The sequence below is a fragment of the Musca autumnalis genome, unplaced genomic scaffold, assembly GCF_047663935.1.
Source record: "Musca autumnalis isolate F117 unplaced genomic scaffold, ASM4766393v1 scaffold_4, whole genome shotgun sequence".
Classification (NCBI taxonomy): Eukaryota; Metazoa; Arthropoda; class Insecta; order Diptera; family Muscidae; genus Musca; species Musca autumnalis.
The window spans coordinates 7,583,833-7,611,046 of NW_027411977.1; the positions used below are offsets into that span (position 1 = coordinate 7,583,833).

Below are 27,214 nucleotides of genomic sequence, written 5' to 3' on the forward strand. Positions count from 1 at the left end.
TTCTTTTCTATAAAAGAGCGATACTTTATCATTTTACAATAACAAATGTATTACTGTTCAAATTAGATCGATCTGCATGAACTACCTAGTGTCGCAGAAGGAGATGAAAATTCTGCATTTGATTGTCTACACAAACAATTTACATTGTTTTACTATTTCTTCTCGTGAGAGAGATACGGTGAGAGTTTTACAGCTATTCCAAGTATTTGCAAAGACCAACAACAAGAAAAATATCATTCAGTTTAATATTTCAAGTGCGAAAAGTACGGGAAAGTGAAATTTCAAAAATATAATTAATAATATAATATTTAATCTTTAATAAATTGAAAAGTAAAAAAGTGCAGTGACTATATGATTGTGACTGATAATAAGCAGACAAATAATATGTATTGTGTATAAGGTGAGTGATATTTAGATAAAAAAAAAATAAATTGCATTTTCTTTATCATAGAGTGAATTTGAATATTAGAAAAAAACAAAAAAATGGAAAAAAATCCAAAAAGTCAAAAGTGCCAACAATACTTATTACACTCATTCGACAGAGAAAATTAAAACAAATAAGTTTGCAGAAATAATGATAATAATGATATGAATACTAAAATTTAATTTGACTTTTAAAATGTACACATTTTCGATTTTAATTTTTGTTTTATGTATTTATTTATTTATTTATTTATTTATTTATTTATTTATTTATTTATTTATTTATTTATTTATTTATTTATTTATTTATTTATTTATTTATTTATTTATTTATTTATTTATTTATTTATTTATTTATTTATTTATTTATTTATTTATTTATTTATTTATTTATTTATTTATTTATTTATTTATTTATTTATTTATTTATTTATTTATTTATTTATTTATTTATTTATTTATTTATTTATTTATTTATTTATATATTTATATATTTATTTATTTATTTATTTATTTATTTATTTATTTATTTATTTATTTATTTATTTATTTATTTATTTATTTATTTATTTATTTATTTATTTATTTATTTATTTATTTATTTATTTATTTATTTATTTATTTATTTATTTATTTATTTATTTATTTATTTATTTATATATTTATTTATTTATTTATTTATTTATTTATTTATTTATTTATTTATTTATTTATTTATTTATTTATTTATTTATTTATTTATTTATTTATTTATTTATTTATTTATTTATTTATTTATTTATTTATTTATTTATTTATTTATTTATTTATTTATTTATTTATTTATTTATTTATTTATTTATTTATTTATTTATTTATTTATTTATTTATTTATTTATTTATTTATTTATTTATTTATTTATTTATTTATTGGTCATTGCCACTATTTTATGGGAAAATATGCAATATCTTTCAAACAATGTCCTTATTTGTCGCCTAAAGGTACCATATCCAACAAGCATTTTCTATCGCCCATTACCCGAAGCAGTCACTCCCGGGCGATAGAAACACACATCCGCGATATCGCATTCTAATTGATGTAGGCACACCGTTCGGGAAGAAATGAACCACGCACTCGTTTCCTCATAAATGTGTCTCATGCGTTGTCTTTGAAAGAATCGCTTTAGTCCAGAGTCGAGAGTCACGATGGCGATATTTTTATGGGGAAACGAATGCGTGGTTCATTTCTTCCCGAACGGTGTGCCTACATCAATTAGAATGCGATATCGCGGATGTGTGTTTCTATCGCCCGGGAGTGACTACTTCGGGTAATTGGCGATAGAAAATGCTTGCTGGGTTTCTTCGCCACCAGTGCCTTTGTTGTGCTCTGCTATATCATTGTGTTGTTGCTATTTGTATAATATTCTTCTGTTGTTCTTTTCATCTGTCGCCTCCTGCCTTTCTTTGTCCTATGGCTGGCTAGTGGTGCATGTGTATGAGTATTTCATGTGTGCTACAAAAAACAATAACAACACACACATACGTAACAATATGAAATAAGAACACGAAGAACAGAACATAACTCAGTAAGAAGGTACGAATTTCTTCTTTACTTTGGCGTATAGCAAGCACAACAAGCAAGCAACGAATGAACGATTGATTCTATTTGTTGCGTTGTTCTGTTTTTTATTTTTGCTAAAAAGTAATTCTGTGTTGTAGGGCTTGCAAATACAAACACACTCAGCACATGTGGCCTTGACGATGAAACTAAGTCCAACAGCAGCAACAACACTCGCGAAATATTCTACAATGTAGAATCTACATTCTCTTGTTATTAACTAGATAAAGATCAACTGCATTGAATGGTAGTAATAATTTGACTCACCTGTTTATCGAGTTGTTACTCTCTAATGAGCATCTCTAGTATATCTCTTATTAGAGATGATACCCATTGAAAAGTGAGAATATGACACCAATAAAGAAGCTATAATGTGGATTACGAATGATGGAATAGGTAGCAGCAAATTATTGCAATCTAATTTAAGCAATGCAATGTGATATTAGCTCTGTCTGTTTACTTGATGTTTGACAACATTTGTTACAAAAGCTTTGTTCCCGTACTTTTTAATAGTAAAACTCGTAAAAGAGAGAAAGAGAGCAAAATTGTTGTCACACAAAAGTTTTTTCAAAAAGTTCGGGAACGCAAAAATGGAAAAAACGTCAAAAAAGCTGGAACAAATGTCAAAGTCGGCGTAACAGCCAATCAGACGCCGGCATTCATGTTACTATTTTTTACACGCTCAAATTTGTCGAGTAAAAAGTTTTTAAAGAGAGCGTCATTCAGCGCCATTTTTGTTCAAAGAGAAGTGAATATTTTACAACTTTTTTGTGTACGGGAACGGGTTTTCGTGTAAAATGTGTAAAAGTCGTAAAAATCGTAAAAACTTTTTGGTTCTGGAACACAGCTAAAATCTTATCGCACAACATTTTTAGAGTTCTTCAATTATAACTTGCTATTTTTTGCAGGACAATTTGTGCCAGTAAAACGCATTTTATACTTGCACTTAAAACAGGTGTTTTGGGAGTTTACGTCATTTATTTGAGAGATTGTGTATGGAATTGACAACTTAAATGATGCATGTTTTATAAAACATGTTAAATGCGTTTAAGAGCTATTAAGTAAACTGGTACTGTACACATAATTACGCTCTGTTCTTTTACTTTTTATACCCTACACCACTATGTGGGGAGGGTATTATAAGTTGGTTTTGATCGGATCGTCACGAAATTTTGGAGGTTGATGGGGGTCCCGGAGGGGAAGAAGCCTATTGATTTTGGTGATGGTCGGATAATATATAGGGGTCGGAATCGGCAAAAAAACTTATGTGGATAAAAAGACAACGTTTTTTTCCAAAGCAAATATCTCAGCTTCGATACGGAGTATACCAAAAGCAAGGCCTGACAATAAAAGTAGAAAATATCACCTTTCTAATGATGTAAAGTAGGTTCTTGTAGGTGATCAAACAACGAAGATATCACAATAGTCGCAAATAAAACCCAAATTTTTCATTTTTGCGATTTTAATTATAATGACGAATATCACAGCTTTGGTTGGGGACTTTCCAAAAGCAAAGCCTGGCTATGAAAGTAGAAGATCCCATCTTAACAATGATGTAAAGCAGGTTGGCGTAGGTATCCAAATAACGGAGATATCGCAATAGTCGGTAATACATCCCATTTTTCCACTTTTTTGGAAATCACGCTACAGGTCGCAATTTTAATTGGATCACGAAATTTTGGGTGTTATTGGGGGTCCCACAAAGAAAAATCGTTTTTAATTTTTGATAATGGTCGGATATTATTCAGGGGTCGGAATGTGAAAAAAAATATTTGGAAAAAAGGCCAACGTTTTATTTCACAGTTAATATCTCCCTTCTGTAGGAGGTATATCGATAGCAAAACCTGGCAAGGGAAGTAGAAAATATCACCTTTACAACGATGTGAAGTAGGTTGTCATAGGTGGTCAAACAACAGAGATATTGCAATAGTCGGTAATGCATCCCTTTTTCCATTTTTGTGCAATCACACTACGAAATTTTGATCGGATCCTCACGAAATTTTGGGGGTTGATGGGGGTCTAACAGAGAAAGATGCCTATTGATGGTTCGCATACATCCCACTTTTTCATTTTTTATTTGGGTTGTACTGTCGATGCACTTAAATGCGTTTCAAAAAAATTTACCTGTGTTAATGAAGACATTCAGAGCAAAGGCGCTAAGCTATCCCAATTTTAATATTTTGAATTTTATTAGTCAAAAGCTTATGAACAGGGGTAGTGGTGTAGGGTATCACATAGTCGTCCCCGACCCGACTATAGCCTTGGATCACTTGTTTATTGTGCTTAGGGCGATCAGATTAGCGAAGTTTTTTCGGTTATTCTATCATAAAATTAGACCGTTTTGTGATGTAAAACAGAATTTTTGTGTTAACAAAAGTAAATTTTAGCAGAAAAACCAACTACATTTTAAATTAGTCCACAAGTAACTGTGACTTTTACAAAGGATTCTTGGAATTTTTTGAGTCACGGAAAATTAAACATAATCAGACATCGCAAAATGCGGGAAAATTTAATATTCAGGACAAAAATGTGCTTTAAAGTAATTATACGAGTATTAGCGTTACAGTCCTATAAAACAACAAGATTTGTATGTGTATATTTTTGATAAGTCTTGTTCAATAGACCATATCTAAAAAGTTTCCCGGTGTCCCGAAATCCAATGGCACACCTCAGACCAATTTGAGCCCCACTGTTCACCGTAGCGTGAAAGAAGACACGTCCCTGCATTTTCCTCATCAACTGCACATTCGCGGTTTATCGGGATCATATCTTCTAAACTGTTATTAATTCGAACGCAAAGTTGTAGCTCTTGCCATAAAAAACAAAACATTGTGAACACATACAGTGACTGTCACTAAAAATGATGCAACCTGAAATAAAAATTGTAAACGTTGATAACTTGAAAACGAGTTGAGATTTTTTAAAAAAACAATTTGGGCCGAAGAGTTTTCTTTAAGATGGCGTACAAAAATATTCCGTTTGCAGTACTGTTATACTAAAATTTTACCGGAAAATAAAAAATTGACCTTTTTAATGTGAGCATTAAAAATGAGTGATAAAAATGATAATCGATTAATAATTTCCAAATTTTTCGCTTTTTGCAATTTTAGTAATCAGAATGGTGGAATCATTGGTTCCCTATCGTTTTCAGTAGTTTTGTCAATGATTCCGATAGAAAAAATGATATTCTTGACGTAATATTGGCATGATTGTAATTAATGTCCCTTTGTAGGCAATTTGGCTAGAAATTTCTAGATTTTGAAGTTATTTTCCAGAAATTGACCATGAAAAATCATTAAAGGTTATATCCAGAGTATGTACAAACAACCTAATGATGTATGGAAAGGCCAGGCTTGCGCTATATTATACTAGTCTTTAATGGCGTTGCCCTGATAGAGATAAAAATCGGGGCAGATAACAAAATTTTTGGCACTTTTCTTTGAAAATAGTTTTCGGAAATATTCTTTACAATGTTTTGACCATGTTTGCTTTTATAAAAACAAAAATTTCAACACCCTTTGTTGCCATTCAAGCCACTCATGCACATACACACATACTAAAAACATTGATGGAAATTCTTGGGCGACGCTGACCTATACCCACAGTGCACTAAATACCAAATTTCAAAAATGTTGGTCTGATAATGTGGCTCAAACCTTCAAAATACCGAAAATCGGGAGGTACCGTTGTATGGGAGCTATTTCAAAACTTGAACCGATAGAACCCATTTTCAATACCAAACTTCATAGGAGTAATTGAAGTTTCTGTACCAAATAAAAAAGCTACATATTAAATATTGAGTGAAACATCAAACAGATGGCTTTGGTACAGGCACATCCTCCTGTAGAGACCAGCAAGGTAATCTGGTAACAGATACAGATAGCGTGCTCAGGATATGAAAGGAACATTTCTCCAATCTGCTTGTATCCAATATTAGCGAAGACGATGATACCACAGATCCAATCCCAGAAGATGGTATAGAATGTATACCGCCCGGCCAAGATGAGGTAAGAACAGCAATCAACCGGCTGAAGAATAATAAGGCAGCAGGAGCCGATGGCTTACCAGCCGAGCTGTTTAAAATCGGAGGCGACGCGCTGATAAGGTGTATGCATCAGCTAGTTAGCACCATCTGGCAGGAGCTACATATTAAATATTGAGAGCCGTACCTTGAATTCAACAGGCGGACGGACCTGTTTATATACTTTATAGGGTCTCCGATAAATATTTCGATGTGTTACAAACGGAATGGGGTGACGTAGGGGATGAATGATACCAAGCAATGGTCTTGACCGGCTTTAACATGGCAAAGCCCAGGATTTATCTTGGTCCCTCTTTCATCTCAAGTGGACACTGACCTCCCCGTGGTGTCACCTGGGGAACTGCCTTTAACACCCGTTAAAGGTAGTGAGCTAACATGTGCCGCGCGTTCACCCATAAGAACGTTAAAAACTTGGGTTTGGGCGTCGGGTTAGTAACCCTCCCCTAGAAAAAACATCATACTATGTAAAAACGAAAGAAAAGAAAAACAAACCCCTCTAAAGGTGACGAACCCCGCAAACGTTTTAAGGACCATGATCTGCGAATCTGCACCTGGAATGTTCGCACTCTTTATAGAGAAGGTGCAGTCTTCGCATTGGCAGACGTACTTGAAAAGTACAAGGCCGATATTACTGCCATACAGGAAATACGATGGATTGGGAAAGGCGTCACAACAACACCTAAAGGTGACGCACTGTATTATAGCTGCCATGACGTAAAGCATGAGTTTGGCTGCGGATTCGTAGTTAGTCGGAGACTAAAACATCTGGTATCCAGCTTCACCCCAGTGAATGAAAGACTTGCTGCAATTCGAATAAAAGCTAAATTCTTCAACATCAGCTTTATTTGCGCTCATGCTCCCACTGAAGAAAAGGACGAACAGACCAAAGATATATTTTACGAGCGCTTAGAAGAAACATATGACCGTTGCCGTGCCCATGACATTAAAATCATTCTAGGCGATTTTAATGCCAAAATTGGAAAGGAGAATATCTTTGGCCCAACAATCGGGAAATTCAGTCTCCACAGTGAAACATCTGACAATGGTATGAGGCTGATAGACTTTGCAGCTGCAAAAAACCTGGTAGTTAGCAGTACCAGATTTAATCATTTCGATATTCATAAGGGCACATGGCTGTCTCCAGATCAGAAAACAAGAAACCAAATTGATCATGTTGTGATAGATGGAAGACATTCATCCAGCGTGTTGGATGTACGATCGTTCCGAGGCGCAAACATTGATTCGGACCACTACCTTTTTGCAGCAAAGGTACGTACCCGTCTAAACGTTGCAAATAAAACACGAACAGACACAACGCGGAAGTTGGACATCGATAGGCTGCAAACACAACAGATAGCCACAGCATATTCCACTCAACTAGCCCAATTGCTTAACGCGAGCACTCCTTGTCCCGATAACATAACAACACAATGGCAACATATTGCCCACTCCGTGCAAATAGCCGCAAAATCCATACTTGGATTCCAGAGACCTCCACAAAGGAATTCATGGTATGACCAGGAGTGTCGTGCTGCTACCGAAGAGAAAAATGCGGCATATAGAGCTACTTTACAATCAGTAGCAACGCGTAGCGCGCGAGAGAGATATCGGGAGAAAAGGAGAGAAGAGAAACGTCTTTTCCGCAAGAAAAAGAGAGAAATGGAAAAGCGGGAGTGTGAAAAAATCGAGATGTACAGGAGCCAGAATAAAGTCCGAAAATTCTACCAAAGAGTGAAACATCAAACAGATGGCTTTGGTACAGGCACATCCTCCTGTAGAGACCAGCAAGGTAATCTGGTAACAGATACAGATAGCGTGCTCAGGATATGAAAGGAACATTTCTCCAATCTGCTTGTATCCAATAGTAGCGAAGACGATGATACCACAGATCCAATCCCAGAAGATGGTATAGAATGTATACCGCCCGGCCAAGATGAGGTAAGAACAGCAATCAACCGGCTGAAGAATAATAAGGCAGCAGGAGCCGATGGCTTACCAGCCGAGCTGTTTAAAATCGGAGGCGACGCGCTGATAAGGTGTATGCATCAGCTAGTTAGCACCATCTGGCAGGAAGAACGCGTACCCGACGATTGGAACCTGAGCATCCTATGTCCCGTCCACAAGAAAGGAGATAAGACTGTATGCTCCAACTATAGGGGCATAAGTCTTCTCCCTATTGCCTATAAGATAGTGTCAGGGATATTGTGCGAACGACTAAAGCCAATGGTCAACGAAATAATTGGACCATACCAATGTGGCTTTAGACCTGGCAATTCCACCATTGACCAGATATTTACCCAGCGACAAATCCTAGAGAAGACCCAAGAGATGCAGATCGACACATTTCACCTTTTTGTCGATTATAAAGCAGCATTCGACAGTCCCCTCCGATCAAAGGTATTCCACGCAATGGCTGAATTTGGTATCCCCGCAAAGCTCATCCGGCTTTGTAAGATGACTTTAACTGATACTAGGTCCTCAGTTAAAATTGGAAAGAACCTCTCCGAAGAATTTTGTACCAAAAGAGGTTTCAGACAATAAGACAGCCTTTCGTGTGATCTTTTCAACATTTTGTTGGAAAAGGTAATACGAGATGCAAATGTCAAAAGAAATGGCACAATTTACACCAATAGCCACATGTTACTTGCCTATGCCGATGACATGGGACGATCAGTAAAGGCAGTAACTGATACCTTTAGGAAGGTCGAAGCAGAATCTGCTAAAGTGGATCTGGCGGTAAACGGCGAAAAGACCAAATTGATGGTGTCGACGCGCAAAGCGTCCATAGAGCTCGGACCAACTGTGGAAGTTGGTACCTACAATTTTGAGGTAGTTAAAGACTTCGTCTACCTCGGCACTGCCATAAACACAACAAACATCAGTTGTGAAATAAGAAGAAGAATTGTATTGGCCAACAGATGCTACTATGGTCTAAGTAAGCAATTTAAAAACAAAGCCACACCTCGTCAAACAAAAATAACACTGTACAAAACGCTGATACTACCCGTGCTAATGTATGGCCCCGAAGCATGGGTACTTGCGCAAGCAGATAAGGCAGTGCTTGGTGTGTTTTGAGATCATTTTTATTCTGTATTTAATGAATATGAATTTATTATTATATAAGTATCAGGCGTATTTTACCTTTGTAATATATTATTAGCCACCAAGGCTTCTTTATTACTGAATAAATAAATAAAATGAAAATTCTTCGAAAGATCTACGGGCCGATTTGCGTTGACGGTGAATATCGACGTCGTATGAACCACGAGCTATATCAGCTATACAAAGACATGAATATAGTTAAACGTATCGAGATGCAACGATTGCGTTGGCTAGGCCATATCATAAGAATGAGCGATGATGAACCCGCTAAAAAGGCGTATGAATACATGCCACATGGCGGTGCACGCAGAATCAGCAGGCCTAAGCTTCGATGGAGCATACAAGTGGATGAAGAAATGAAAAGGCGCGGTATTCCAAAAAGTCAAGCGAAAAACAGAGAGGAATGGAGATCTTTTCTTAGTTCGGTCTATGGAACAAATGTTCTGTAATGGGCCAACTAAGTAAGTAAGTAAGTAAACGGAATGACTAAGTTAATTATGCCCTCCAGTACGGAATAAAAATATATTCCATTTTGTAGTTTTTTTTACTGAATATTTTTTTTATTTTTTTCCCTTAAAAAATAATAAATAAAGTACCTTTTCAATGAAAAAGGTAGCATTTTAGTACTTTTTTCATTTTTCATCCCCGTTTTTCATAAAAATATCGGTTCTTCCTAATATTTATAAATAAGAGCAACTATGAATTTATTGTGAAATTTAAAAGATTAAAACTGTTCTAAACTTTGTAATTCATTTGTGCATTGTTTTCGTCCATTGAAATTTGATCTATTTAATTATAACCACTGATCATTAGATTTTCAAGGTTAGTCGGTGCAAAATGAACAAAAAATGCTGTGTTTTCCTTTCACGGATAATGGAGGATAATACAGGTTCGACTATATTAATTGTTTTATAAACAAAAAAGTTACCCACATTGACTGACTATTGAACCAAATTTTGAGGGGTTTGTATATCCACCTCATTAGAGGGGTTAAGACAGAAATATTATTTTCACCAATTCCTCCCTAATATGCATACGAATATTAAACACGCTTGTTGCTGCCGTACCTGTCTTTTTCGATTTTAGCTTAATGTCATTTAGCGTATTTTTTCTCAGTTTATGCTCTCACCGGCAGTTATTCAAACAGCTAGCCAAGTAGTCAGCTGTCAATGTGCATAACATTTCTACATAAAAATGAATATTATTCACAGTGGTAACTATGTATTTGCAATTGCAATTGTTGCTGTTGTTTTCATTGGTGACGACAACAAATACTGTTGTTGTGCATAGCTACAATATGCCAAACCCTCTGTCACCCCCACCAGAATTAAACGATAGGGGCTTTGTAACAAACCAAAATGCAATTTTATAATTCAACTGGATGAGTGAGAAGCTACATTTGCATGTATGTACGAATGTATGTATGTAGCTATTTGCTTGTTTAACTGGCTGGCTGGTTGACTAACTGAATGAGTGACTGAGTGGCTATTGCTATTTATGATGACTACATTCGTTGTGCATATCACACAACAACGACAACAATTCGTACATATCACATCTGACTGACTGTATGTATGTTTTATTTCTATGAGGCTACATATTTCATACATTCATATTTATGTACATACATATATACATATGTACATCTGTAGGTAGGTGCACTTGTTCATGTGAGTTGTGTAGAGTACTAGCAGAGTAAGTGTGACTTTTTTATTTTTTGTTTTGCTCACCTTATCCATTATTGGTCTGTTCCTTTACTTTTGAAAATGGTAAAACCGGCAAAAGTAGCAAAAGTTGTGAACTGCTCTCATATGAATTGTGTGGTGTCAGAAGTAAAGGAACGCTTTTCGAGTAAAAAGTTGCAAAACTTGAAGATTCTTGCACGTAAAGGAACAGGGCTTATATTAGCATTTAGCTTTATTTTTGTTGCAAAACGTGTGCTTTTTGCACTTCGATTTCATTGTTCACTTGTTTCGTTGTTGATGATGGTGACAATAGTAGAGTAGAGTTTGTATTCTCCAATCTCTCGTCAACTCATTTGTTTTCAGGCGTCACAGGCGTCACATGAAGGAAAAGATATCTTTTCCATACCTTTTTTGTTTTGATTTTTTTTTTGTGTAAATGAGAATGGTTGGAGAGTTGATGATAATTTTGATGCTTACTAAATACATAGTGTTGCCCTTTCTTCTATAATTTATACGTTAACTACCTATCTCAATTTTGTCGGATAGCCACAATCATTGGATTCTTTCTATTAGGACAATTGTTTCGAGATGTCCCAACATCTGAGATAATTATCCTAAAATTAAAAAAATACAGTTATAAATAAGGTAAACGCTCCTATTACCGGCCAGTACCAGCTTTGCCGACAGTTTTTGATCGGAAATCGCCGTATCATCATTAAAATTTTGAAAATCGTCAAATGTTCCAAACTAGATTTGATCGGTCATCACGTATATTTTGGTTTTGTTGTTGGACAGTCGGAAATCGATAAGAACTGCCATTTGAAACTGCCAAACAAGCCACCTGCAGTGACTGTCACTGAAAATGATGCAACCTGAAATAAAAAAGGAAACGTTGATCTACTAAAATTTTGCCTGCAAATATAAAATGGGCATTTTTGAAGTGAGCATTAAAAATGATGCACCCAATAATCGATTAATAATTTCCAAATATTTCGCTTTTTCTGCCATTTTAGTAATCAGAATGGGCGAATAATTGGTCCCCTATCGTTTTCAGTAGTTTTGTCATTGATTCCGATAGAAAAATGATGTTCCTGTTGTAATTAATGTCCCTTTGTAGGTAAATTGGCTAGAAATGTCTGGTTTTTAAAGCTATTTTCCAAAAAATTACTATGAAAAATCATTAAGGGTTATGTCTAGACTCTAGAGTAAGTACAAACAATTTAATGATATATGGAAAGTCCTGTATCAGCCATTCTTAACCCATATTGGACTAGTCTTTAACGGCATTGCCCTAATGGAGGAAAAAATCAGGACTTGTTCTATGTCTAGGTTTTTGCACTTTTCTTTAAAAATAGTTTTTAGAAACATTGTTAACAATGTCTTGACCATGTCTGCTTTTATAAAAACAAAAAATTCCACACCCATTCGACGATATTCATAGAAGCACTCCAATTATTTTTTGGTGCGGGGTTTTTCAGTCAATGTCGTATTTTTGCGGACATTGCGTGGTATAAAATTCTTAGTTCGGATGAAAATCAGTATATCTGGCGTAAAATCGACATTTTACTTTTTTTTTAGAAGCCAGCGCACACCTGCGTTTAAATAATTAAACTGTCGCTATCAAAACGCTTCGTAAGAAGTATTATTGTTTGGGCTTGAATGGCAATAAAAGATGTTGAAATTTTTGTTTTTATAAAAGCAAACATGGTCAAAACATTGTTAATAATACAGTTGAACCTCGATTATCCGTGAATCGATTATCCGGGAACCTCCATTATCCGTGATAGAAAAGAAATGTTGGACTTATTCCATTTCTTCTATTTTTCGTTATAAACTTCATTACCCGGGTGTAAAAACACATTTTCCAATTAATTTGATTAAGCAAACAAAAGGTAAAAAACGAAAACTGGAAATTCTGCCGCATTACACAATATGTGTATTTATGGTATCACAAAAACCATGGGACAAAGTCAACTCATATGAATCTGATGATGATGATACTATGTGTGTTCGTTTACTCAAAATTTGTACAAATTGTTACTGGATGTTGTTCGTTTACTCTACAGTACAATGCAAAAGAGCTTAGTCGATTGCAAGAAGTTACTGGACTTGTACGAATTTGTACAAATTGTTGAGTAAACGAACACACCTATTATGTGTCCTTCTAAAATTTGGTGGATTACCGTAACAAATTATATAAAAATTGCAGATGTTCATATTATTGTACAATATTATGCCATTTTTACTTAAAAATATGTTCAAAAACTGCATAAAAGCATTGCCTCCATTATCCGGGAAAATCGATTATCCGTAATGCTTCCGGTCCCGACCATCACGGATAATCGAGGTCCGACTGTATTTCTGAAAACTATTTTCAAAGAAAAGTGTCAAAAATTTTGTTATCTGCCACGATTTTTACCTCTATCAGAGACTAGTATAATATAGGGCAAGCCTTGCTAATACAGGACTTTCCATATATCATTAGGTTGTTTGTACATACTCTGGATATAACCTTTAATGGTTTTTCATGGTCAATTTCTGGAAAATAACTTCAAAAACTAGAAAAATTAATTACAAACATGCCAATAGTACGTCAAGAATATCATTTTTTCTATCGGAATCATTGACAAAACTACTGAAAACGATAGGGAAACAAGCATAAAAAGCGAAAAAAATGGAAATTATTAATCGATTATTGTGGTACATCATTTTTAATGCTCACATTAAAAAGGTCCATTTTTTATTTTCCGGTAAAATTTTAGTATAACGGTACTGTAAACGGAATATTTTTGTACGCCATCTTAAAGAAAACTCATCGGCCTACAAAATTGTTTTTTTGAATTGTTAAAAAATCTCAACTCGTTTTCGTTTACATTTTTTATATCAGGTTGCATCATTTTTAGTGACAGTCACTGTATGTGTTCACAATGTTTTGTTTTTTATGACAGGAGCTACAACTTTGCCTTCGAATTAATAACGCTTTAGAAGATATGATCCCGATAAACCGCGAATGTGAAGTTGATGAGGAAAATGCGGGGACACGTGTCTTCTTTCACGCTGCGGTGCACAGTGGGGCTCAAATTGGTTTGAGGTGTGCCCATGGCCCAATTATAGGTTCTCCAGCAAAATCGGATGATTTCGATTTTAGCTGTCAAAATTCATATTTGTCATTTGAATTCGCTGCGAGGTATATAAATGTCAAACTGTACATAAACAGGTAGATGTATCTCGAAAAAAGAAAACAAATAAAGTTGATGTTGTACACGTAAAATTTGTTGTGTTTTGCATGAGAATTTTATATACAATTACTTATTTTAGCAGTTCAAGTTCGATCAGCTGGTATTTTCTGTTTCGTCAAACAAAAAAAACTACCGTAACAACTTTTTCTCGGAAAATGTTTTGTATGTATCTACCTGAATTGACAGACTAAACTAAACTAACTAAACTCCCTGCGAGAGTTATCTTATGGATTGGCCATTTTATTTGGTGCGCACAGTGTCACGAATACAAATTGGAATACAAATTTATTAATGAGAATTGATAGTAAACATTTCAATTTGAAAGAATTTGAAGTATGGTACTGATTTGTGAAGTAGTTTTTTCGATGTGAAGGTTCAAACCACATCATTATTGGATATATGCAATTTTGTCCTTATTTTACTAAAATTAATAATATTAATAATATAAACAACAATAATATTAACAACAATAACAATTTGTAAAATTAATAACTTTTTTATGCTCTAATATTTTCATATTTAAAGTAATTTATCATTCTAAAATAAATTTTTACAGTTGCTTTGGATGTAATAAACGTGGATTTACTTTTGTTTAGAAAGAAATAGTGATCATATGGTGTTTACAGATACCCAAGTCTGTAGTGCTTAGTACATTGATTTTGTGAACCAAATTTGAAATTTAGTGGAGTGGGAAACAAATGTATAAAAGTGTATATCGATATTTTTTGCTGTTTGAGTTGTGAAAAGTGAGTACTTTAAGCGTATAAAGGTGCCAGCTGCAGAGGTTTGCAGACGAACATGTTATTTCTCTTTTTCAGTGACCACCTCATTAGGGAGTTACCCCCTTTTTATATAAATGGTTTGCGGTGTCCATTAAAGCTCGAAAACGAATGGACCGATCATCATATATTTTTGTGGGCTTATTAAGTACCTACTAATCTAGCTTTTAGACGAGAGACTTTATATAAATTTAAAAAAAATCGTGAACAGCCAAAGTCAACATTAGATTTTTTACAAAAAAATGCCGTTTTTGACCACTAATCGCCCAAAAGCATTTTTTAAAGGAAAAATCTCATTTTTGAAGACAAGAGTTCAATAATTCCCCAAAAATATGAAGGCTGAACACCAAATTTCAGCCATTTCGGTGTGATATTAAGATCATAACCTACAAAATAACGAAAATCGGGAGGTATCGTTCTATGGGGGCTATATGAAGACGTGGACCTATACCGACAAATTTCGGGTGAAAAGTTTTGTAACTCCGACGAAGACTAAGTACCAATTTTCAGCCAACTCGTAGTGAAAATAAGACTAAAACTTTCAAAATACCGAAAATCGGGAGGTACCGTCCTTTAGGGGCTATATGAAGGCGTGGACATATACCGACAAATTTCAAGGGGGAAGTTGTATATCCCCAACGAAGGCTACGAGTAAATACCCAATTTCAGCAATTTCCGAAAATCGGGAGGTACGGTTCTATGGGGGCTATATCAAAACGTGGACCGAACATCCCAGTTTTTTGTCCTCGAGATTGTATGTCAACAATAAGTACATGTACCAAAATTGATGCACCTACGATGACTCTTTCTATTTTTGGCCACAGTTAATATAAACTCGCGACTTAGCGTGCCGTCAGAGTTTCTTGTAGATTTTAGGAAGCATGGACTTGCCGCTGAAAAATTATATTGTCATAAAGGGGACAGTATCCGAAGGAGTGCACCGATAAAGTCCATATTCGAATCCGATCTATATCAAGAAGTAATAATAGGATATGCAAAATTTGGAAAAAAATTGATTTTTCCCTTCGAGAGTTATCGTGCGCACTAACCAGAAAGAAAGGCAGTCGGACGGACATGGCTAAATCGACTCCAAATTGTCTGAAACTGATTTCGCCCAAATGAGTGTTTCGTAGGCGTTTACGTGTCACAAAACTACGAAATATTTTTCAACAAAAAATTTAAGGTAGATTACGATGTGTGTTTTCAGATGAAAAAGATATTTAAAAAAGAATTGATAGTAAAAAAAGGTTAATAAAAATGTGGTGTTTGAGTTGCATGACTGGGGGTAACCGCTTAACTACAAAGGTGAACCATATCCGTCCACTCCTTCCGATACCTCCCCCACAAGATTTCAAAAATCTTTGCTAAAATGGAGTGAACAATCAATTTTGTCAACATTTTCCACATGGCAATATCTCTTTCAGGCATAGAACAGGTTCGAATATGGACGATATCGGTCCACCTCTTCGCGTACCTCCCACACAAATTTTCAATTTTTTAGCAGAAGTGCAGTTTAGGACCAGCTCTGGAATCGTGTTGAAATGTTTTGCCACATGCTGCCTTCGAAATTACGACGGCACAAGTTTTTTTTCAGTGGCAGGTGCATACTTCCCGGACTTATTAAATAACCCGAAAGCAGAAAAAACTCTTATCGCCACCAATTGGTTCTAAATTTGCATATTGTAATATTTCTGCCAGTCTTAGTTTAAATTCGAAGATGGTTTAAATCGTTTTGAAATTATTAAGTAAGTACACCTTCTGCTCCTAATCAAAACAATTCACAGTCGCAATCCCTTATAACGTCATCGTTTATAAGGACTTTTGGATTTCGGGATACCTAAAAGGAATAGTACGAATAAAATCCACAATCCTTCCATAGTCGATATTGGAACTTGATTTAAGTTTGAAAGCCGTCCTTGTGGATGTTATTCGTGAAGACTATGTGAATTGGGTCTGTCAGTGGAATAATTTGGCCGACTGCTTATGATGCTTATCCCACAGACTCCTAAAATTTTACGCTGGATATTTCCAAAAGAATGTTGTCGCCTTCCAATTTCTATTTCTTTAAAATGATGTATCTGTTCATAGACTTATGGTTACGGGTTCGAAATGAAACACAATATTTTGTTATTATTAAATATTATAATTATAGCATTAATTACTGTCGAAGCATATTCGACGGGAAATTATTTAAACAATATATTTACATGAGATCCAAATCTGAACTACTAACTTATTTCTAAAACAACTTCGTTTATAATATGTAGTAAGTACCCGCTTGCAATGAAAATTCCAATTGTAGTAATTTAAGTAGTCCAGAACTAGTTCTGAGCGGTGCTTGTACACAAATGACCACTAAGTAATGCGAAGGGAACCAATTGACACCTTTTTATCCCCAAGTAAACGACGAGACGTCAGTTGCGATTATTCACTCTTAAATTAAATCCTCCACTTTTTCCGTAAACGACGATTTGTATAAATAATTCACATTTGCATTTTCTTAATAACTTACATATAAATTCAGCATCCAATAACAGAAGCTAGTGCTGATGGACTGAACATATTCGTACCTATTATTCACATTGTTCTGGTATAAAAAAGGAATACGAAGGAAATATACAATTTGTCATCTTCCTCTCTCTACCCGCTACCAATGAAAATTCCAATTGTCACAATAAGTCCAGAAATAATACTAGGCCGAACTAGTACCAAATCGTCACAAAGTAATGCCAAATGGAACCAATTGTCACCATTTGATCCCCAAGTAAACGACGAGGCGTCAGTTGCGACTATTTACTCTTATATTAACTCCAGCACTTTTTTGAACAACAACAGAAGAGAGGAATGATAAACATACTGGTATATGACTGTAAACTTGGAACTAGTACAATACTATCTACAGGTAATGCATAAAAAGTCAATTGGTTACCTCCTATGACATCTCCATGTTATAGTTTACAGTTGATTGCACTGTGAGGGGTCTAAAGTGGAACTAGTTACTGTAACCCTAAGAATCGACGAGTTACTGATGCCGAACTAGTTCATCTTGCAAGCGGGTAATGATAATAACGGATAAACAATGTTGGAGCAAAGAGAGAGAGAGAGAGTTTATATATAAGAGTAAGTTCGAAGAGAGACAGAATTAAAATGGAGAACTAAAAACTAGATAGTGTTTTTGTATAACAGTAACTTTGAACGAGAATCATATCTAGAACATTGGTGTTCACTTCCTTACGGTTGCGTAAAAACAAACCACACATATTCTCTCTTTTTTTCGCATTTGCCATTGCTTAGTAATGGGGAGAGTGTCTTACCACTACTAATACACGAACTGAGCACCCCTGACTTGAATGAAGAATTAGAAATTTAGAGTATTGAATAACAACGTAAGAGAATAATGTAATATTAAAGGATGAAGTGGGGAAAGTTACAGTGGTGGCCATAGAATATGACTATAAGAGATTTAGTTTCACCACTTCTTTTAGCGCATTTTTTGTACAGTCATAGGCTGAGGCATTTAAGGCCACGGTACATAAGCTGCTGGTTTTCCTGCTAGTCAGGGCAACCTATTGAACCGACTGTTTTTTTTATACCCTCAGCCTTTAGGCTAGAAAGGGTATATGGCGAAAAACAAAAATGTTTTACAATCGATGAATCCGAGTTTCACCCATTCAGAATTCGCGGAATGTTTGCATATTCTATATAGTATGATAAACATTCTTTAAAATGATGTGTTTTAGGAGGGATCCCATAATATCGACCATTAAAATTAATTTACGTGGAAGCTGTGTTGGCATCAATGTAGAAAAATAGGTAAAAATGGGTTGAAGCCAACAAGTTTTTTTATGCTCCATTCCGATTTCTGGCTTAACCTTACATTTTATAGACATATGCCCAAAGAAAGACTCAAAGAATACTTCATGGGCAATATGATACTGGTGTATCATTTTTCGATATATCCACTACATCCACCTAAAATTGATGCTGACATTTTGAAGCCGGAATTTCGGGGTTTTTTGATTTTTTTTAATAATCCGGACGCGCAACAAGATAATATTCCAAACTCATAATAGGATTATAAAACTCGTGATTTTACGTCGTTTATGGCTTATCTCATGAGTGTGCTCCTTACAGCATCCTAGTAATTGGAGTCTAAAATCCAATATTTGATGTGTGATTTTTTTTTAAAAACTTATTTTTAGCGTTTAAAAATTACAAGTGTCATTCAATTTCCTTTGTACCCCGCGTGAATTTAGTTTTTTTACGCGACGGATCTAATGAGCCCATCCGCGATCGAATCCATCCACTAAAACCTCGGATATAGATACCCTGAAAATATGAAAATCAGCAAAAATTTATTTTGACAAATCCGCGTACCAAACCGCGATTTTCTTTAAATTTGTTTACGTAAATGGAATCCTTTATACGCGATTACAATATTTGCGAAAACGCGTGTCATAAATTACAGAGATTCGCGAGTAATATAGGATTTTTACCAAAAATAGAAAGTGGAGGCACATCCGCGGTTCTTGAAGAATCTGATTGAAATATGTGTAGATAAACATATTTTTGATGGGTGCTACTGAAACCTGATGCGCATCAAAATCGTATGCAAATTGCGCGATTTTTACCCACTTTAATGTTTTTTGCATTGTGTGATGCAACTGGCGGCACACTTTGACCGCAGAGTGAAACATCGAAGTATGCATAAATATTGAAAGAGATTGATTCGCTGTATCCAAAAACGGATGCGCATCAACTGATTTTAACTTATTCGCGAATAATAGGCTTTTTAATTTACACATTTTTTGAATGATTGTAATTTCAATATTACTCTTAACTTCCTATCCTTATAAGTTATCACAGTAAGCAAATAAGCTTTCACGATGGTAAACCATATTTCTTGATGAAGTTTTAGTAGTACACATTAATTATTGTATGGGATTTTAGGGAAATAGTTGGAGAACTCCCAAATATTTTTTTTAATTTTTCGAATCAAACCAAAAAATATATTTGCAACAATATTTTTCAACAATAAGTTTTTCTCTTTTGTTGTTGCTATAATATGCAATTTATGTAACCAATCTCTATAAATTTGGTATCATATTTTTATACGCATTGTCTAGATTCCGCATATATTTTTTAATTTATTTTTAAGTGTTTGTACGGACTATGGGACAGGATAATTTGGATTTTCTTAAAATTTTTTGTACTATTTGTTGATTTTCCGCGAAAATAATAATAGATTTAATAACTATTTAAACATCTACGAATAGATATGGAATGCTGTTAACGATTTATGCATAAATTTTCTCATAACAACAAATAAGATATTTTTAAATATTTTTTCTTTATATGAGAATAAAAACCGCCATAACTTTTGCGCGCATCGTCCAATTTTGTGAACGCGAACAGATTTGAAACCAGAATTTTTTTCTTAACCTCTATGCCAAAAATTGTAGATGTGCTCCCAAAAAATTTTTTTAATTTTTTTCAAATGGAATTGCAAAGGATTTTTGTTTTTCGCCATATACACTTTCATACGGGCAAAATGTGCCTCATCGAAATAATGGTTTTAGGAAGTATGTTTGGACGAAATGTGTTTCAGACAATTTGGAGTTGATTTAGCAATGTCCGTCCGTCTGTCTGGCTGGCTGGTGCGCCGTACTCTCGAACGGATGAACCGATTCGGTTCAAATTTTGGTTTTCGTATTATTTTGTCCAAACTTAGTTTAAGTTCGAAGATGAGCTATATCGGTCCACTACTTCCGGTACCTCCCCCACAAAAGTTCCAAAATGTTCGGAAAATTTGTGGGCGCGATAACTCTTGAAGGGAGTAATCGATTTGGTCCTTACTTTGCACGTCGTGAAATTTCTACCAGACTTAGATAAGGTTCCAATATGGACTCAATCGGCCCACTCCTTCGGGTACCTCCCACACAACATTTCGGATAAGTTCAGTTTAGGACCTGCTCTCGAATCGCTTTGATTTTTGTTGCAGCAACTTGTATTCGCTTCCCCCCATTCGACGGTACAAGTTTCATCAGGGGCGAGTCCATACTTCCTGAGAAAATGGCCGGAAAGGTGCAAACAGCCCCTATGACACCTTGTGTAGTGGTTGGAGCGCAAGATAACTCTCGAACGGATCTGGTGACACAGGGGCCCATATCGGTCCTCCCTAAGGATACCTGCCCCACAAAAGTTCAACATTTGCGTCTTAGTGCAGTTAGGTCCTAATCCACATTTTTGTCGGCAAATTTCAATGGTCCAAAAATGGCCACAAAATTATGAAGAGACCTTAAATACATTCGATCTGTCCGGAGGTAAAATTTTCGCTTCACATTGGCTGAGGGTATATCTCTGTCGGCAATGCCGACGGATACTTTTTTACTTTTTTTTTTTTATTTAAAAAATTCTATAACCCTTGTCGGTACGAGTACGCAAAACATGTAAAACTTTTAAAATTTATAAAGGGATATATGACAAAAAAGTAGATTCTTGCAGGTTCTGGAACAGACCAATTACACTATGCAACACTGAAAATGCAAACAACTTCTAGTATGAATTTTTTGAAAGTACATCTTGAGACTTGTCCTGTCAGATCTAGTTCGGATTTTATGGCCTCATCTAAACCTGGCTAAAACTACAGTTTTTTGTATTTATCGGTGCTTTATCTCAGAAGCGATTGGCAATTTGGCCTTACTGTCTTTGGCAATATTGTAGCCCTAAACTAGAACTTATCTGTTGAACAGACCACCTAAGAAAAACTTTATCTAGGGCATCAAAATCGATAAAATATAGAAAATGTTACATAGTTTCTGGAATTCTGGTCGGTATCAGCTAAACTATTGGTAGTTGAACCAAGTAACCTTTTGCAAAAATCATCCAAATAATGTTCTCGGCAATTCTTCAGAACATTCTGAAACTCTAAAATGTTTATTTCATGTTGTAACAGCGGTATTTTGTATCATCTCTTTTACAACACCTACTTCAAACACGGTTCACACCAACAGTTTATTATCACATTTCTGTTTTCACCACATTATTGACATATTTATTAAATCGTCGTTGAAAAATATGCTGAAAACGACACGATAAATTTTACAACAATGCACAATGGTCCCAAATCCAAATTTTCTGGCCAAAACTATTTCAACGTCTATTTTGTATTGAAATTAATTATGTATTATTTATAATAAATGTGTACAAACAGCTTCTTACGTTTTATCGACCAAAATGACCAAAAACAGCCAACATTTGTTGAACAGGGTGGTCCCGTTGTGTGGGGCCTAAACCAAAACATTGACCTATGTTAATAATTTTTGGTACGAAGGATTCATATCTTCCAAGAGGTCAAAATACCAAATTTCAGCCGAATCGGCCATAAAGTGTCGCTAAAATCCACAAAATATCTAAAATCGTACGGTACTTTTATGTGGGGGCTATGACAAAAAATGGACCTATTTTTCAACACTCTGAAACCCTTAAATATGAATTTTAAGGAAAATCGGTTGATAGGTGTGGGTATTACCGTTCTATTTCAATTGGATACTATGTACAGTCACAACAGGTATTTACAAAGAAATCCCCCATCTTAAAATAGAAAAATCCACTTTATTTTAACTGTGGCAAATTTGAGCACGATTTCACTTCTGAATTTATTAGTACAGACCCCCTGCTATCTCGCAAATTCGATTTGGAGGTGGACATATTTGGACATTTTTTTAAAAGTTTAAGTATATTTAAAAAAATATTTGTAAAAAATAATTTTTAATATATATAGAAACATTGATTTTATTACGCTAATTTTACAAATGTCATCGTTCTTTTTGTAAATATTATGAAAGTACCCATTAACAGCTTCCCGATTCATAATAACTTTGATCTCACTTCTGTATATTTATGCAGCGACGCAATACAACAAAAATTGTATATTTTGCAGCACAAAGTCTGTTTTATTTTTACATAAAAAAGTGTCAACTTTGGTACTGCGCCAATCAACGAATACTAACGTTATTTACAAAAACTAATTATTTTCAGATGACTTGATGTATTTTTTATTATTCTGTGCAAAAAAAAATAAAATTTCGAAACTTCAAAAATAGGGTTTTGGCCAAAAATTTCCTTATTGAAACCTATGTGCAATGGCATGTTCTGAAGAGTTGTGTATTATATTCTAGCGAACAGTTTTTTTCAAAGAAACATTAAGGAAAAATTAACAGTTTTGGAGATATGGTGCGAAATGTATATAATTTATGGAATTTTTAGATATATTTTGAAATTTGAGGCAATAAATTTAGTTTTTCGAGTTCATTATTTCTCGAAGTATTTTACTCTTGTTCTTATCTACAAATTTGCTTCAGAGGTCAGAAGAAGATTTGCATTGGTTTCAGAGATATAGCCCCCGAATTTCTTTAAAAACTGAATACTTAACCATGTTTAGATGGGGTCATAAAATCCGTGCTGGATCTGACACAACAATCCCCAACTAGGGTTTTTTATTGTTTGGGTCTGTGCTTTCAAAAAATCCTCAGTTCGAATTGTTTGCACAAGATTACCATAAAAATGTTGCACAGTGTTATTGACCAATATTTAGACGAATAATGAACCCAAAAAAACTGCATTTATTGCCTCAAATTATATAATATATATGTAAAAATTCCATAATTTGTATGTATTTCGCAAAGTATCTCCAAAACTGTTAAATTTTTCTTAATTATGTATTTGAGAAAAATATTCACTGGAATGTAATACACAACACTTCAGAACATTTCATTGTTGTAAAATGTCTCTATCGCGCTGTTTCTATCACATTTGTATAATACAATACAGACAATTTGAAGTGGATTTAGCCATGCATGTCCGTCTGTCTGTCGATAACTCTCGAACGGATCAACCGATTCGAACCAAATTTTGGATATCGTAATATTTTGTCCAAACTAAGTTTAAGTTCGAAGATGGGCCATATCGGTCCCTCCCGCATAAAAGTTCTAAATGTTTCTGTAAAATGGTGTGAACGATAACTCTCGAAGGGAATTATCGATTTGGTCCAAACTTTGCAAATCGTATTTTTCCTTCCGGACATAGATCGGGTTCGAATATGTACTATGTCGGTCCACTCCTTCAGCACCTCGCTGATCGCTTTGAATTTTTTTCAGCAGGTTTTCCTTGCGACTCCCTTTACGACGGTATAATTTTTTTCGGGCGCAAGTACATACTTCCTGAGATAATGGCCTAATAGCTCCAAGGAACCCTAAAGTGAAGTTTAAGAGCACCTCGCTGATCGCTTTGAAGCTTTTTTCAGCAGGTTTTCCTTGCGGCTCCCTTTACGACGGTACAATTTTTTACGGGCGCAAGTACATACTTCCTGAGATAATGGCCTAATAGCTCCAAGGAACCCTAACGGCACCAACCAAAATGGCAAATCCGCAAGATAATTGCCGCAGGGAGTTTCTGACTGATCCTAACTTTGCACATCGTATTATTTCATCCAGTCATGTATCAGGTTGAAATATGGACTATATTGGTCCACTCTCCTTCGGGTAACTCCCACACAAATTTCGGATAGAGTGAATTTTAAGAGCTCTTCTCGGATCGTTTTGATTTTTTTTTCAGCAGGTTGTCCTTGCGGCTCCCTTTACGACGGTACAATTTTTTTCTTGCGCAAATCCACAAAGTCCCTGCCAGCACATACTAAAATGGTTACTGTGCAAGATAGCTCTAAAACTTTTTTAAAAATTTCTTTCAAACTTAGTTGAACGTAATTTAATATGTACTTCGAGTTCTATATGAATCAGAAGTTTGTTTACTAAAAATTGTTTGTATTCGTCGATGATTTGGTATTGCCACATATTATACCCCGTTTATATATAACCGGATTTAACAAACCGACTGGGTTTTAAATGTCAATTCCATTGATTATATTTCAAACAAATCCTCATAAAGAAGGTTAACCCTGCAAAAAGCTCTAATATAAACAGCATATAACGGTACGTACAGATTCCACGTATTTTAAAGCAAATTCGTGGTTGTTGTAATTTTTTTTTTGTCAGTGGATGAGTCTTTCTTACTTGTTCAACTATAATTTGATAAATATGTCAACATTCATTGAAATCCCAAATATGAAAATAAACTGCCTTTATGAACATTATTTGAAATATGTTTCGTAGGAGGTATGATATGGAATGTCGCTTAACAAGTAAAAAAGTATCAGTCGGCTTTGCCAACAGAAATATGCATACCCTCAGCCTGTGTGGATTGAAATACTTTTTTCCAAACAAAAAACTTATGTATTTAGGGGGGTTTTCAAAATTTTGGGCGTATGAACCGACAAAAAACATAATATCGCTGTAAACAGGGCCACTAGGAAAACCTTCGTTAAAAAAATCCAAAGGATCCTCGAACAGACCCTTAACCACACAAAAATGTTGAACATATGTGGGGTGGTACCACAAGGATTGGACAGATAGGGCCCAAATTTGAACATAAACTAAGTTTCGACAATATTTAGAGATCCAATGTTTGGACCAAATCGGTTGCTACGTCTATGAGAAATCGCGCGTATTTTCGAACTTTTGTGGGTGAGGTACCGGCAGGAATGGGCTTATAAGCACCGCCTTCGAATTTCATCTAATATTCAAAGAAATATTACAATATCCAAAGTGTGGACGAACGCAGTATTCGGTTCGAGCTCTCCAGCCACTACATATGGTGCCATAAGGGTTTTTTTTTTTACAAATTTCGGGCTGTTTTCTCAAGAAGTATGGAATTGCCCATGAAAAAACTTTTACTGTCGTAATTGAGGCAGCGACTGCAAGTTGATTCAACAAAAACTAAAGTGATTCGAAAGCAAGTCTTAAAGTGAATTTATCCAAAATTTTGTGTCGGAGGTACCCGAAGGAGTGGACAAATATAGTCCATATTTGAATCTGATCTATATCTGCTAGATATATTACGATGTGTAAAGTATGGGCCAAATCTGTCACTCCCATCAAGAGTTAGCGTGCTTACAATTTTTCCGAACATTTTTGAATTTTTGTGGGGAGGTACCTGAAGGAGTGAGCCGATATGGCTTATCTTCGAACTTAAGTTTGCACAAAATATTACGAAGGCCACATTTTGGACCGAATCGGCAGATCCGTTCGAGAGTTATCTTGCGCTCCAACCACTACACGCGGTGTCATAGGGTTTTTTATACCTTTCAGGCTATTTTCTCATGAAGTATGTACTTGCCCCTGATGAAACTTATACCGTCGTATGGGGGCTGCGAATACAAGTTGCTACAACAAAAATTAAAGCTATTCGAGAGCAGGTCCTAAACTGAAATTTTCCGAAATTTTGTGTGGGATGTACCTGAAGGAGTCGACCATATTGGGAATTTCTAAGTCTGGTAGAAATTTCACGATGTGCAAAGTATGGACCAAATCGATTAATTCCTTCAAGAGTTATTGTGCTCACAAATTTTCCGAACATTTCCGAACTTTTGTTGGATAGGTAACGGAAGGAGTGGACCGATATAACCCATCTTCGAACTGAAACTAAGTTTGGACAAAATATTACGAAAGCCAAATTTTGGACCGAATCGGTTGATCCGTTCTAGAGTTATCGTGCGCTCCAGCCAGCCAGACAGACGGACGGACATGGCTAAATCAACTCCAAATTGTCTGAAACGGATTACGTCCAAACATACTTGGGGTGTAAAACCATTATTTCGATGAGACACATTTTGCCCGTATGAAAGTGTATATAACCTCGTTAGCATAAATGCGGAGGGTATAAAAATGAGAAATAAGTACCGTTTTCAGAATTTTCTGAAGAATTGCTGGGCACATTATTTGGAAAGTTTTGGGAAATGTTGTAATGCCCGTAATTTTTACGCGTAGTTATCTATGAGTTCATAGATATCCCCCGTGTAAGCAAAATTTCATAATTTCAATCCATAGGTAACGTTACCGGGTCGAAAACGGCCGTGTTACTTACACCAAGGATATTGTCTGCTTGTAAAACACTTATATGTGGCAATGTTTTTACGAAATGAATGAATGAAAATCACCAATGTTACCACATGTTTTCAAAATTTACACGCCTCGGTAAATGGCACGTAGAAATTACCAAACGCTTAGGTAAAGAAATAGGTAACTACCTACCTGGTTTCCTAGGGCTAGAAATTACGGGCATAAATTATGTAAAATTGTCTATACTTTTTTATAGTCTCAATATGTACTTTCAGAAAATTTCCACTGGAAGTTGTTTGAATTTCCAGTGTTGCACAATGTAATGAATTATTTTTTTCCCTAACTGAATGTTGGTTATTATTGCTGTTATAGTAGTTGAACTTTTTGACACTG

General features: G+C 35.1%; 1 protein-coding gene across 2 annotated transcripts in view; it reads left to right on the forward strand.

The window, feature by feature from the left end:
• LOC141402504 (uncharacterized) overlaps positions 1 to 27,214 on the forward strand; it is a 104,334-nt gene that overhangs the window by 25,143 nt on the left and 51,977 nt on the right. The gene's annotated exons all lie outside the window — the stretch shown is intronic.